At 35.2% G+C, this 15,965-nt stretch overlaps 2 protein-coding genes across 9 annotated transcripts in view; one reads left to right on the top strand and one right to left on the bottom strand.

Moving 5' to 3' along the window:
• LOC127837623 (uncharacterized) overlaps positions 1-15,965 on the top strand; it is a 163,711-nt gene that overhangs the window by 14,580 nt on the left and 133,166 nt on the right. The gene's annotated exons all lie outside the window — the stretch shown is intronic.
• LOC127841132 (uncharacterized) overlaps positions 1-15,965 on the bottom strand; it is a 322,925-nt gene that overhangs the window by 261,689 nt on the left and 45,271 nt on the right. For 3 of the 8 annotated variants that reach the window (XM_052369759.1, XM_052369710.1, XM_052369776.1), the window contains exons 4-5: positions 8,576-9,467; positions 6,440-6,610 (exon numbers count right to left, since the gene is read on the bottom strand). The exons of 1 other annotated variant lie outside the window; for it this stretch is intronic. The gene's annotated coding sequence lies outside the window, so the exon portion shown is untranslated. Of the gene's footprint in view, positions 1-10; positions 520-3,054; positions 6,611-8,575; positions 9,468-15,965 lie in introns of those variants that run through there. 4 more of the 8 variants (XM_052369750.1, XM_052369739.1, XM_052369769.1 and 1 more) reach the window with 4 other exon arrangements.

Raw genomic sequence — 15,965 nt, 5'->3', positions numbered from 1 at the left:
CTTATATTGTTGTTACATAAATGTGTAGATGCAACAATCTTTTGTTTGCGATGATTACAGACAAATGTTAATGAAAATAATTTAAATATGAATTTAATATTTGAACTTCTTATTCTTTAATAATTATGGTTTATTATTCTGGTATGTTATGAAAACCTTACCCATGTGGTATAGCAATCAACATTTCTTGGAGTCATATTTTTATACTTTTTAAGTTCATAAATTGATAGTCAGACTTTACCCAAATATTTATATCAAATAAAATAAATTCTGCCAAAAAGTATTTGAACATGTTATTTGCTCTTTTGTCAAACCATTGAGTACAGTTCATTTCTAAACTTAATTGTGTTTTACATGTAACCAACACAATGTATGACTTTACAGTATATAAATGGGTGGAGTCTTAAAACACTTTGCTATGAGTTTGTACGAACAATTCTAAGACATGCCTCTAGGAGGGCCTGTATGAGATCTCCAGGGCTGAAGTGTGCGTCCTGTGAGTTGAGGTGGGCACGGACTCTAGATTACACGGATATGAAACGGGACCGTTACGCCAAATATCTTGTTGTGTCTAAGTCACGTGACCGTGTCGTAACTATCGATCATCTATCGAAGCGCCGAGGTTATAAATTTGATGTACACACTCACGTATTTTGTTAAATTATAGTTTCAGTTCTAGGCCGATTTAGACAGATTATATATCATTACAAAGCTTACGTAACGTAGTTTTCAGATATATAAATATATATTAAGTTTTTCTTCTGATTTCGGCAGCCCGGCGAGTTATAACTTTAACTTTTGCAAATAACATACCGTTTTGGAGTTTTAGAATCTAGATTTACGGTTGACATGTTCGTACTTTATACATAATTGTAGCGTTTATATTTGGAGTTCAGTTTTAAAAATAACATCTTGCTTAGGGGAATAGAATTCTGTATACGATAGAAAAAAAAATTGTTTAAAAACGAAAGTAATTAAGGAATGAAGGCCGGAAAATGTAGCGCGCGTTCCTAACGCACTGAACTGATGCTACGGTCTTGGCGATTATGCTTTTGTTTAGATACCGGCCATTGAATTTCCTTTGCCATGATTATTATATTTTTTATGAAATATATTGAAATATTTTGTTCTAGAGACATATCCATAAATCTAAGTATTAATGAAGCTTAATAAATTTACGATTTCATCTCTTGATTATAACACAGAAAGGGTGTTAATTTTATGATGAAACAGCGTATACAAATGTATAGCGGACCCTCTTGATATTTTTCGGCTTTGCATACTTCAAATATAATGGGTGTCAAAACATTCATCGTTTGTTGTTTATTATCAAAAAGGTAATTATGTAAAATTATATGAAAGGTTATTAACCATAAATTATCAATTAATTAAAATTATTTAAAGATTCTTGAAAATCACGGTCAACTGTCTATGCATGTATATTGAAATATCTTTATAAGTTAACAGAGTTATAAATACATAGAATTCTAAATTAAAACTCTGTATTATTTGTATTTTTTGGAAAGATTATTTAACCCCGTTGTGGTCAAATGAGAATGCTGTTTTTAATTATGTTGTTCCGTACACTAACATACACTCTTTATAGGACTACGAAATGACGGAGTTTTTTTACCGGTACCCGCTAAATACGTTAAATGTTAAGTATTAGATTTTTTAAATGTTTAAAATGTACATGTATAGGTATTAAGCACTTATAATTATTGTGATTTAGCTGGCTGACATCTATACAGTATTTAGTTTATGGCAATCTGTATGGGCAGATGACTTTAAATGTTTTCAATACGCTACATATCTTATAAACGCAAAATTGAGTATTTGGCGTTACATTACTCCAAGAAATGACCACTAATACCACGAGAAGACATGGAGGTATCATAAAAAGTGTAAACTGACCAGACATTGCCACCTGTGGTTAGGGACCAATATACAAGTATAGGTCCCTGCTGTGGCGTATGACACCATAGTGTTATTTAGTATTGGTCGGCACAGTATCTGATCATAACGAGATAATTGGCTTGTGCTGAACACAGGGGCAATAAAACCACAGATCTATCAATAAACAAGATTATTGAGATATCTTTTATTGAACACCGCGATAAAAATGCTCAAACCATGGACTCTAGATTACACGGATAAAAAACATGGCAACATTCTCAGAATCATCACTGCTATATGTGTAATCACCTAACAATTCGTCTTAAAATAATTTATATATTTGAGTTGAAGACGATGTACTGTTGTTTAAGTCTGAATAAACTATCTGTCTGCCTGTCTAAATCCAAGCCGTCATCGTCCCGGTGAAAAAAATCTGATTTTCAATAGTTGGACATGATGCCCTGATGTCAAAATACGAAATGACCCGCGTAACACGGACCGTGATTTTCAAGAATCTTTAATAAATTGATAATTTTAGGTAAATAACATTTCAAATAATTATACATAATAACCTTGTTGATAATAAACAGCAAACGATGAATGTTTTTGACACCCATTTTATTTCAAGTATGCATGCAAAGCCGAATAATATCGAGAGGGTCCGCTATATACGCTGTTTCATCATAAATTTTACACCCTTTCTGTGTTATAAACAAGAGCTGAAATCGTTAATTTATTAAGATTCATTTATAATAAGCTTTATTGATATGTTTCGTGAACAAAATACTACAACATATTCCCTAAAAAATATATTAAGATGGCAAAAGAAATTAAATGGCCGGTTTCTAAACAAAAGCATAATCGCCAAGACCGTAGCATCAGTTCAGTGCGTTAGGAACGCGCGCTACATTTTCCCGCCTTCATTCCTTAATTACTTTCGTTTTTAAACAATTTTTTTTCTATCGTATACAGAATTCTATTCTCCTAAGCAAGATGTAATTTTTAAAACTGAACTCCAAATATAAACGCTACAAATTGGTATTAAGTACGAACATGTCAACCGTAAATCTAGATTCTAAAACTCCAAAACGGTATGATATTTGCAAAAGTTTAAGTTATAACTCGCCGGGCTGTCGAAATCAGAAGAAAAACTTAATATATATTGATATATCTGTTTACTACGTAACGTAAGCTTTCTAATGATATATAATTTGTCAAAATCGGCCGAGAAATGAAACTATAATTTAACAAAAGACGTGAGTGGGTACATCAAAATGTATAACCTCGGCACTTCGCTGTACGCTAATCGTAAAAGATCGATAGCCACAACACGTTAAAACGCGCGGTGGTAAAACATAAAATGTGTATTTCTTGTGTTTAACTCGCTATAAATCCATTAATAACAACGGGAATATACTAAAAGTTATATTTTTTTGAAAGAGGAATTAATAAGCAACAAGATAACGTATAAACCAATAAAATCGGATGAATAGTTTTTGCATAAGATTGAATTTACTACAGTAAGGGTCAAATACTCGATTCATCTCCTGTCAATATACACTCCGTGACACATTATAGCAGAGTTTACATTTGCAGGTACCCGTTAAATACGTTGTGTAGCAGTAAATTTGTAAAATATTTTAAATGTATAGTTATTAAACACTTTATTGTTATTTTTAAACTGGCTAATGTATAAACTTAATAGTTCCTAGCTGTTAATCCATTTCGGACAAATGTCTATTTTTTAAATATGTTCAAATATTTTATTTAAGCAACTGTTTAGTTTTTGACTTAATATGCTAGCTAACAGAGATGACATGAAGGTATCATAAATTGTGTTTAGACACATGTGGTTTATGCAGAGACCCCATACAGAGTCATACAAGTATAGGTCCCTGGGTTTATTACACACTGTTTTCTTAGTAAATGTCTGGACAGTATCCGATCATATCGAGGTAATCGGTTTGTGATAAACAAAGGGGCAATTAAACACTGTGTTAAAAATGCTGAAACAAAGAGTGTCAAAACTGGTGTGAACAATTAAATAAAAGCATTTACATTTATCAAGAGGATTTAGTTAATCTGCAACAAGGTAAGTTTTTACAAACAAATAGGTTCAAATCAGTTTCTATATTTGATTACAAAAATTAAATTAATTTGTTGTTTGTTTTCGAACTTATTTGTGTTCGTTCATTGGATTTAATTTAATCTGAACGAATTTCAAGTTCTGAGTATGTTTTGTTCTTCAAAAGGGTCGCGAATATGATTGTAACCTTATCACGATGTGGTTCATCACATGCAAACAATAGCAGAATGGCCGCAGTTTTGACGGCCAAAATTTGAGCATGCGCAAAGGTGACGTCATTATCGGAATCCCCAAAACCTCCTATAAATTAAAAAACCCAGAATTCCAATTGTATGCAAGGAACTCAATCAGGCAGAAAAAGGACTGATTTTAGTGAATTATATGACCTCATTCTGCGAAAACAGGACTTACTGTATGTGAAGTCTGCACAGGCTAATCTGGGATGACACTTCAATAGGACTTACTGTATGTGCAGTCTGCACAGGCTAATCTAGGATGACACTTTCAGTGTTCTGCCGTGGATGCGCCCTTGCGTCATTGGCGCAGAAATAAAAGATTTGTCCCCACCCGTTTTCTGTATATGGGTCCGCGGGCGCACAGGAATTAGGAATACAAACTAATCCATTCAATTTGTTATACGGTAAAGTAATCGAGTGAATGTGTAACTATAACGAATATTTCATTGGATGTGACGTCATTTTGCAGCCAATGGTTACTTTACTTTACACTTATTGCATTGGTAAGTTGAGATTATAACAACCAATCAGATATCAAGGAAATTTCCACACCTATCAAAATGGCGGAAAGTGACCAGACAAAGAAAACAAAAGAGTCTTCCCATGTCCCAACATCGTTTAGCCATGAAAAAAGTCTGCCCCTAAACGTACATTCCAAGCAAATTGGCTTCGAAAATTGTCCTGGTCACTGTTTGAAACTTTGACAACAACAAAATGACATGCAGTTTGTGCCAAAAGCACAAGAAATAAAACGCCTTTACAATCAGTAATTCTATTTATCGAACAAGTACTTTGACACGCAATGCTGATTCCAATGACCATAAATATGTTCAAGGTTTTGTAAATATGTTGACAATTGTTGACAGTTTTAAAAAGTTTTTAAAATGTTCAAGTTTGAATTAGCATGTTACATCCTGTGGACTGGCTGTAAGAAGAAATCAAGCAAATTTAAGAGTGCAAGTAAAAGGTAATTAGTTTCTGAACATTTAATTCTGCTACAAATATATATGTCTGTGTCCCCAGATTTTTTCCTTTTTGTCCCCACTTTTTTAACCCTAAAGGGTCCCTGTCGCCAACAGTAAAGATTCACGGCATAACACTGCACTTTTAATAATAGGACTTACTGTATGTGCAGTCTGCACAGACTAATCTGGGATGACACTTTAATAGGACTTACTGTATGTGCAGTCTGCACAGGCTAATCTGGGATGACACTTTAATAGTCCTTACTGTATGTGCAGTCTGCACAGGCTAATCTGGGATGACACTTTAATAGGACTTACTGTATGTGCAATCTGCACAGGCTAATCTGGGATGACACTTTAATAGGACTGACTGTATGTGCAGTCTGCACAGGCTAATCTGGGTTGACACTTTATTAGGACTTACTGTATGTGCAGTCTGCACAGGCTAATCTGGGATGACACTTAAATAGGACTTACTGTATGTGCAGTCTGCACAGGCTAATCTGGGATGACACTTAAAAAGGACTTACTGTATGTGCAGTCTGCACAGGCTAATCTGGGATGACACTTTAATAGGACTTACTGTATGTGCAGTCTGCACAGGCTAATCTGGGATGACACTTAAATAGGACTTACTGTATGTGCAGTCTGCACAGGCTAATCTGGGATGACACTTTAATAGGACTGACTGTATGTGCAGTCTGCACAGGCTAATCTGGGTTGACACTTTATTAGGACTTACTGTATGTGCAGTCTGCACAGGCTAATCTGGGATGACACTTAAATAGGACTTACTGTATGTGCAGTCTGCACAGGCCTATCTGGGATGACACTTTAATAGGACTTACTGTTTGTGCAGTCTGCACAGGCTAATCTGGGATGACACTTTAAGCACAAACATTAAAACCGATATCCCAGAGCACCACTCAAATACTACTTGTTGTTCGTGTTGCTGCTGCTGCTGCTCCGACCGAATCATAAACAGAAATGGAGCGAGTTCCAATTCCGCCACTCCAAAACCGGGAATTCCGGACAATAATTGTTGTTGAATGGTGTCAATCGCATACTGCTCTTCACACCTAAGGTTTACATTATTTGAAAGCAACATATTGAGGTCAATCATTAAGGGACAATTCACGCAACACCTAGTCTATCTGATGGTTTCTATTTGAGCGACTTGTCAGGAACAATTTGCCGATTCACAGCATCAAATTCTTGCTATGCGAAATCGACACCGGGACCAAAGTCGAACTCACCAAGTGGAAGTGGTGATGAAGCCGCCTTGTGAGCCAGTTTTCATAGGCAAGACGTCTTCGTGCTGAATTTCTTGAGCAAGTTGTAGTAATTGTGCGAGAGGGGGGTCGCAATTGCCATCAACATTTGCTTCAACAACGTTTTTCTTGTTGCGTATTGGCTTCTAATGTTTGCTTAAAAGGAAAAGAAAAGCAAAACTAAAACCACATTTTTGTAATGACAAATGAATATGCCTTGCACCAACTTACTTTACACATCTTCTTTTTTTAATGCCAAACCTTGCCTCTATAAATGATATTTAGAATATCGCAATCATTTTTTTACCAATTACAACTCAGAATAGCAGGTGTTACTAGCACCAACTTGAAATTAAAATTAATTTTAAGCGCACCATCTTGAAAATTTTGGGGTTTTAAACCGTGAAAAATACAAGGTAAAGTACAGTTTGTAGCAAGGTGTAATACTTATCTTAAAACAAGAAACCGTCGGAGACGGGTGATGCTTCCCAAAGTTTTTTTTTGTCACAATATTGCACTATATATTCAGATAAAAGGAAACGTCTTGAGGGCACAGTAGTTGGGGGGACAAGATTTTTTTTATAGAAAATTTTAAAGGGCCATAACTCTGTAAAAAAATCATCCAACCAGAACCCGCTGATAATATGCACATCTCCTCTTGGTAGTGAAGCTTCCCATAAAGTTTCATTGCATTCCGGTCATTAGTTGCTCAGAAATAGCCAGGAAAAGAATTGCACTATATGTACAGTTAATGGAAAATTTCTAAAATTTCAAAGGGCCTTAACTCTGTGAAAAATCATCCGACCAGAACCCCCTGATAATATGCACATCTCTTGGCAGTGAAGCTTCTAATAAAGTTTCATTGAATTCCGGTCATTTGTTGCTGAGAAATAGCCCGGACAAAAATTGTGCACTGACTGACAAACAGACAGACGCACACACGGACAGACAAAGCGTTGACTATATGCTCTCCCCAAAATAAATTTTGGGGGAGCATAAAAACAAACAACAGGCGTAACTTAAGCAATGTAAAGTGTGAGACTGTACACCTTTAAATTTGCAATTATACAACTTAAAATGTTACATGTGTGAATAATCAACTTTAAATGTAAGACTTGATAATTTATAATGTGATACTCAGCAACTTTAAATTTGAGACAATACCAAATAAATAGGACACTATATAACTTAAAATGTGAGACTGTACACATTTAAATATGCCAGTATAAATCTTAATACGTGAGACTAAACAACTTTAAATGTGAGACTTAACAATTTTAAAAGAGAGACAATACGACTGGATGACATATAAGAAACAATAGATGTGAGTTAAATACTGTAAGTGTATAAGTACTTGATCACACACATTTTGCCTATGGATTAGACAGAAATACAGATGAACGTCTTTGATGAATTCAGTCTACGACTCTCTATCTTGCTACAACGGTCAATTATACTAGTAATTATAGCCTATTCTGGTTTAACATATTCACTGTACTATATGTGATATTGAATGAATATTAGTTACTTTCGTCTTAATTTGGCACCGTTTTTGTATGACAGACCTTAGATTTAAAGTTTCACTCCTTTAAGCAATATAGTGCTATTGTTGCAAACATCTGGGCTCTAATTTAAAATAATCATATCCAATTATATGTTAAATAAACAATTTTTATAACACCAACAACTTCAAAATAGTAATAAAACTTAGTAAACTTAGCAAATTAAGCCATTTATTCTTATAAAATACTATAAAATGTGCTACAACTAGTGGCTAGCTCTGTGCAGAGTTTATTTTGACCATTTCTGAAATTGGGCCAATTTTGGGGAAATTGTGCTGTTTTGATTTAAACTGGGAAAATGGGTTGTTTTTATGCTAACAAATATTTAAAAATTGAGAATACGTGTAATAAATATTAATTGCACTAAGGTTCAACTTAAAGAAGTTAATAAGGAAATGAACTCGATGTTGCAACCTATTAGAACATTTTTTTTCCTGGCAAACCTTGAATTGAGAATTTCAGCCTGTTATTATGGAAAATATAGACTTTTTTGAGGTTAGGAATGGGGCTTAATTTCGGACCCAACTTTGACAAAATAAATAACACTGTTAGGTCTCACGTGAAGCTCAAGAAGCTGAGATGACATGCTAGCCTCGCTGATATGCTAAGGGCCTTGTTTGAGTTCTGATAAATGTCGGGTTGAGAGTTGAAGGGCTTACTGGACCATACAGCAAAACTGCTGTCATTTTTCAAAGCTTTCTCTTTCGCAAATTCAATGCAAGGCCCTTCTGGCTTAGAGTGCTAAGTGCTCATAACAAAACCAGAAGTGTTCACTTTTAGCACCTTGTGTCCAATATTTGGCGGAATTCACGTCTGAGGCACACCCCATGGATGTATCGTGCTCTGGCTGTTTACAACCAAGGTATTACTGCCTTTCTTTGTCAGCAAAAGCGTCAAAAGATTGTTCTCTTTGGTCAGTTTGGACGTCTGAGAGGACAAATCGGGACAGTCCATAACGCTGTTACTGTCCAAACTTTGGACAGTAGAAACAAAGCACTTTGATTGTTCCTTGACTTTCTCCTGTTCCTTGCTGAATTTATGTTTGTCCAATAATGAATGGAACAAATTATTAAATATTTTATTCTTCGTGATATTCGTTGTAATGTTCAACAGCAAGAACTGACTGTTAGCGTTACCATAGCTACTGCTTTACCTCCTGGTATCTATAACACTCATCTAACTCTGGCATTGAGCTTAACAAACCTTCTCAGGCTCAAGTGTGAAAAACTCGACGCGTACATTGCGGTTGTTGAGAAAAGCGCGTGAAAACACTTCGTGCTCAGAATTTCCTGCAGAACGGAACTGCTCAATGATGCTGACCCTTTTAGGCCGGAGGTCAAGGGATGGGGGTTAAGGGTCAGGGGAGGAGAAAGGTCATCCTGGACTGGTGCTCCTTGCAGGCCGGACTGGTGCTCTTGCTGGGCAAACTCGATATCAATGCTGGTGCTCTCCTGAAAACAACAACAACACAGTGGGTGATATGAACTTGTAAGAAATGTTTATATTACAATCTTTAACTAACTATGCCTCTTGATTGGATGTGAAGGTTTTAAACAGCAAAACTTCATTCTCAGGAATTTCTAATATGGCATTTTATTGGTTCTTTGTCAAAAATAGTATGAACGTTAATACAATAAAACCATTTTGTATTAAAACATTAAAAGTGTTGGCTAATGCTTTACTAACCTGTAAATTCATAATTATTATCCTTACTTTATTTTCATTGATGTAATTTTATAAGCCAATATGCGGCTCATCAAGTGTGTCCACATAAGCTTATCAGGTGGGACACTTTCTGAATATACTGGATTTTCATAAAGAGGATACTTTTTTCAACAAAAAACACCTTAAAGAAAAAAGTGTTGTCCATGATAAGCCATGCACATGCATTAAACCCTATTTCCCCACATCACAGCTTATCTTTATAGTAAGTTTTATTCCAGAATAAAACAAAAGAAAAGTCATCTTGTCAAAAATTTAATATTTTTTTAATTGTACTCCTTATATTAATCACGTTACAATGCCTTCACTTATGTTTTACTGTTAATATATGTTTCAATAAATGGGGCAACAATTAAATATTAAAGTCTTCCCAAAGTTGCAAAAACACACACAATTGTTTGCCATGCTTACAGATCTTTGATTGTTAAAATCTTTTAAATAGACGACAGTTCCAACGTAAATAAACATGTAATAAAGTTGTAGGACATATTTAAACAAGAAACAGTCGGAGACGGGTGATGCTCCCCAAAGTTGTTTTTTTGTCACAATATTGCACTATATATTCAGATAAAAGGAAACATCTTGAGGTGCATAACTTTGGACAAAATAATAAGATGGATGGTTTATCAACTTAAATATTTCAAAGGGCCATAACTCTCTAAATAAATCATCGAACCAGAACCCACAAATAACATGGGCATCTCCTCAAGGTAGTTAAGCTTCCCATAAAGCTTCATTGTATTCCAGTCAATAGTTGGGGAGAAATAGCCTGGACAAGAATTGAACTATGTACAGTTTATAGAAAATTTCAAAGGGCCATAACTCTGTGAAAAATCATCCGACTACAACCAGCTGATAATATGCACATCTCCTGTTGGTAGTGAAGCTTCCCATAAAGTTTCAATGAATTCCCATAATAAGTTGCTGAGAAATAGCTTGGACAAGAATTGCACTATATGTACAATGGAAAACTTCAAAGGGCCACAACTCTGTAAAAAATCATCCGACGAAAACTGTCTGATAATATGCACATCTCCTGTTAGTAGTGAAGCTTCCCATAAAGTTTGATTGAATTCCAGTCATTAGTTGCTGAGAAATAGCCCCGACAAGAATTGCACTATATGTACAGTTAATGGAAAATTTCAAAGGGCCATAACTCTGTGACAAATCATCCGACCAGAACTGGCTGATAATATGCACATCTCCTTTTGGTAGTCAAGCTTCCCATAAAGTTTCATTGAATTCCGGTCATTAGTTGCTGAGAAATAGCTCGGACAAGAATTGCACTATATGTACAGTTAATGGAAAATTTCAAAGGGCCATAACTCTGTGTAAAATCATCCGACCAGAACCGGCTGACAATATGCACATCTCCTCTTGGTAGTGAAGCTTCCCATAAAGTTTCATTGAATTCCAGTCATTAATTGTTGAGAAATAGCCCGGACAAAAATTGTGCACGGACGGACGGACACACTGACGGACAGACAAAGCGGCGACTATATGCTCAATTTTGGGGGAGTATAAAAAACCCTTAAGCAGAGGTGGCAATCACGTTATAGTCAAGATGGCGACGTCCATACTGAGACGGTTATTTTCCGCCGTTTTATACCCTTTATTACTTCTGTTTATTTTTTAAATGACGCTCACTTTCCAGCCATATCAGTAAAAAGGTGATAAGCGTTTATTTCGTATTTAAATTCGCTTTATATCTCGACTTAACTCCCAACATTTTTTCTTAGTGGAGCCCTAATTAGGTCACCCAGCTAAGAAATTTCGCACCGAGTCAAGTCGAGATATAGAGCGAATATAACTATGAAATAAAAGCCAGTAACTGTCTTCCTTAAATGGCTGGAAAGTGAGTGGCATAAAACAAATAATACAAGTAAAATAGGGTATCAAACGACGAAAAATACCTGCCTCTGCATGGATGTCGCCATCTTGTTTGTCACGTGATTACCCCCTCTGTTAAGGGCAACAACTCAATGCTGGTACAGATCGACAGTTCTTCCCCCTTGTTAGTGACATTGATTAAACAGCAACTTAAGAGCAACAAGGGACACAATTGTCACAAAACGAGGTTTTCAATTTGAAACAAGAGCTTGTCACAGTAGTGCCAAATCCCCGCCGAAATGTGTTTGCTTGTATGACAACATTTGTTTTAGAGAGTAGAATAATATTTGTAAAAACAAATAAAGGGAGATAATTCATTATTCTCCGTACAAAAATTTACTTTGAAATTAAATAAAGGGATATAATTCAAACACTAAGGTAAATAGAGTTATGGTTCTTAGTCACTACACTTCACCTACTTGCCATCTGTTTAAGTTTGAAGTTTCAAGTAAATCCCTTCAGTAGATTTAGAGTTATGCTCCGGACAAAAATTTACTTTAAAACAAGGGCTGTTTGTAAAACATGCATGCCCCCCATATGGGCTGTCCGTTGTAGTGGCAGCCATTGTGTGAATACGTTTTTTGTCACTGTGACCTTGACCTTTGACCTCAAAATCAATAGGGGTCATCTGCGAGTCATGATCAATCTTCCTATGAAGTTTCATGATCCTAGGCATATGCGTTCTTGAGTTATCATCCGAAGACCATTTTACTATTTCGGGTCACCGTGACCTTGACCTTTGACCTAGTGACCTCAAAATCAATAGGGGTCATCTGCGAGTCATGATCAATCTACCCATGAAGTTTCATGATCCTAGGCGTATGCGTTCTTGAGTTATCATCCGGAAACTATTTTACTATTTCAGGTCACCGTGACCTTGACCTTTGACCTAGTGACCTCAAAATCAAAAGGGGTCATCTGCAAGTCATGATCAATGTACCTATGAAGTTTCATGATCCTAGCCCCAAGCGTTCTTGAGTAATCATGCGGAAACCACCTGGTGGACGGACCGACCGACAGACCGACCAACCGACATGTGCAATGCAATATACCCCCTCTTCTTCCAAGGGGGGCATAATTATATAAAAGGGGAGATAATTCAAAAACTAAGGTAGACAGAGTTATGGTTCTTGGTCACTGCACTTCTCCTAGTTGCCATATGTTTATATTTCAAGTTTCAAGTAAATCCCTTTAGTACATTTAGAGTTATGCTCCGGATAAATTTACTTTAAAGTTATAAAAAAGGGGAGATAATTCAAAAACTAAGGTAGATAGAGTTATGGTTCTTAGCAGGGACCTATACAAACAAAGGGATGCGAAACTCAAATGAAGCGAAAAAACAAGCTAACGCGTTGTTACGCAAAACGGAAACGAGACTTGCGACCCAACGAGACTTCGCGCGACGAGGCAAATTTTCACAGCCGCCATTGACAGAGAGACCTTGACAAAGCGATCAAGTCAGATTAAGATTACAAATTAGCCAAGTGTTGCCAACAAAGAAGTATTCTTTGCAAAGGTTTGTTGAATTTGAGACATCTTATTGTTTTATTTGTTTTCGACTATGCTTTGTATTTACTAATAAAAAAAACGGTGGGTAGTTTCACCAAATCATGCTTATCATTGTTTACACTTCCATAAGCCGATAAACATATGTCGTGGCTTTTTTCAAATACAACTCTACACTATTCATGTTGGTATTCTTAGAAACGTTACATTTCAATGCATTGTGTGGTGAAAACTTAATGTACATTATTTGCAAAATCATTATTTTATAATCGCTCAAAGATTATAGAATTTTAGTCATTTTTTTATTTTGTAATCACTATCAGTGTTATCAACGTATGTCGCAGCTTTTTTCGAAAGGCTCAGTCAATACTATCCCTATATTAATCTTGTTGGTATCTCCACAAACGCTACATTTCAATGCATTGTGTGGTGCAAATTTTATTTGTATTATTTGCAAATTCATGGTTTTGAATGAGCACATAAACAATACAATTTTAGTGTTTTTTTTATATTTTGTAATCACTATCAATTTGATCAGCATATGTCGTGGCTCTCTTCGAAAGGCTCAGTCAATATTAGCCCTATATTTATCATGGTGGTATCTTTACAAACATTACATTTCAATGCATTGTGTGGTGCAAATTTAATTTGCATTTTTTTTATACAAATTTCTAATTTGTATTAGCTCAAAAACAATACAATTTTTGTCATTTTTTAAATTTTGTAACCACTATTAGTTTGATCAACATATGTCACAGCTTTTTTCGAAAGGATCAGTCAATACTAGCCCTACATTAATCATGTTGTTAATTTTTCCTGTGTATAATTGTGTACGGTCCAATGAGCATATATTTCCATACTTCTGTTTTAAATTAATATTTTTTTATATTTTCAGTGCGCTGAAAAGAAGCAAAAGAGGGTCTCTTGCTCTTTAGACGAAAAGTTTGAACCCGCAAAAGAAAATGTCATGACGCCAGCGAAACTTGGGCGTACAAACCCAGGTCATTTCCACATTAAGAACTGTTAATGGTTGATAAACATTGTGGACTTTAAATAGTGCTGACATACATGGGTGATCAAAGCTATGCCAAGGATACTGATACTGATTCAACACTGAAATTTGATTACTTTCTTTTCCTGAGACGTACCTTGACCATCCTAGCACTAAGATGATGCTACTATATTCATGTCTACTCGATAAAGCAGTGGCGACAACAAACTTCACAAGCATTCAGACTTGCCTAAGACAAAAGAAAATTCAATCTTAATTAGTTTCAAATATTCAATGGATAAAATTAAACTGTTGCATTTTTTCATAAATGAACACATTCCAACAGTGAATATCTCTGCTAAACTCAAACGTGACTGTTAGATCTTTGATCATGTTAATCAAAATTCTGTTCCCAGAACTCATTATAAATATAAATTGTTCAAACTTGTTAAAACAAGATAATTTGGTATTTAATTTTAATAAGCTTTTTGTGTATTGCTGAAGGCTTTGAATAAATCTTCTGCATCACCATGTCTGGAGGAACTTCAGTCTTTTGTTGTTGAAATAATAAATAGAACATTGTTAGCCTTATTATTAAGTTCTATTTCACATTGCAAATAGTTACTTGTGCAAAATCTTTTTCAAACATGTGATTTTTTCACATGCTATTTTAAAATATTTTCTCTAACTGAATGCTCATTACACCTAGTAACATGAATGTATTGTTACACATACTCTTAAAATTAAATAATACCAAGATTACCTATCATGCATGTACTAATGTGTATGTATCAGTGATTACTGATTTATACTGAGAAATAAAACATAAACAACTTTTATGAATTGCCTTGCCTTCAAATTCTGCTGATTTTTATTCAATACTTGAACACGAAATCACGAAAAGACTTTCAGTACTACTATGGATATCATGTTCAAAACGAGTCCAACAGAATAATATAATGGCATGCGAACCTTCATTGTCTCGGATGATAAAGAACAAATATACATTTTAAATTGTACGCAATTGACACGCGTTGATAATGTTGATATTTTTCACACAGCAGGGTAACATTTTTAATTAATTAAAAGACCGGTCTTTGCTATAAGCACATATGTGCGATATACAATGGCAATTGAAACCCTGAGAAACAAATGGTATTGTTACTCGTCAACGCATCCGGTAATTGGGTTCCGTGTAGCATACTGCGTATTAATATTACTAATTTTTTATTTACAAGACACACAAGGCAGAATTGAACAAATATGTATCTGTTTATTAAACAACAAAAGTCGAATATTGCGAAACAACTATCACTATACATGAGCTAGATCGCTCGCAATCCAATGAATCGATCTGCTTTCCTTCAACTACATGAAGGTCAGATTAGCTGCACAGGTTCTGAGCGACTCTGTTGATGAAGATTAAAATGACATGCGAAACTTTCCGAGGTTAAAAGAACAATTATACATTTTGAGTTGATTGCACTTAACATGTCTTGATAATGTTGCTATTTTAAACAAAACATGGTAACATTTTAATTATATTAAAAGACCTGTCTTTTGTACATGCACAAACGATAAACAACAGCAATTTTACCCTGGCGAGACAACCGGCAATTAATATTTATCAAAGGGTCCGATAATTGGGTCCCTGTTTGACATACTGCGTAATAATTTGACTAATTTGATTGATTTTGAGATCAACAACGCAACACTTTAACAAATAGGTACTTGTTTATTTAACATAATATAATTTGAATCCGAAAAAACGTAACCCGCTCAATAAGGAAATCCCTCGCAATTGATATCATGTAGCCGCATTATCGCTACACAGAGACCA

Source organism: Dreissena polymorpha, chromosome 1 (assembly GCF_020536995.1).
Source record: "Dreissena polymorpha isolate Duluth1 chromosome 1, UMN_Dpol_1.0, whole genome shotgun sequence".
NCBI classification, from domain to species: Eukaryota; Metazoa; Mollusca; class Bivalvia; order Myida; family Dreissenidae; genus Dreissena; species Dreissena polymorpha.
Note: the sequence above shows the minus strand (reverse complement) of the source record. Positions and strands in the feature narration are given on the sequence as shown.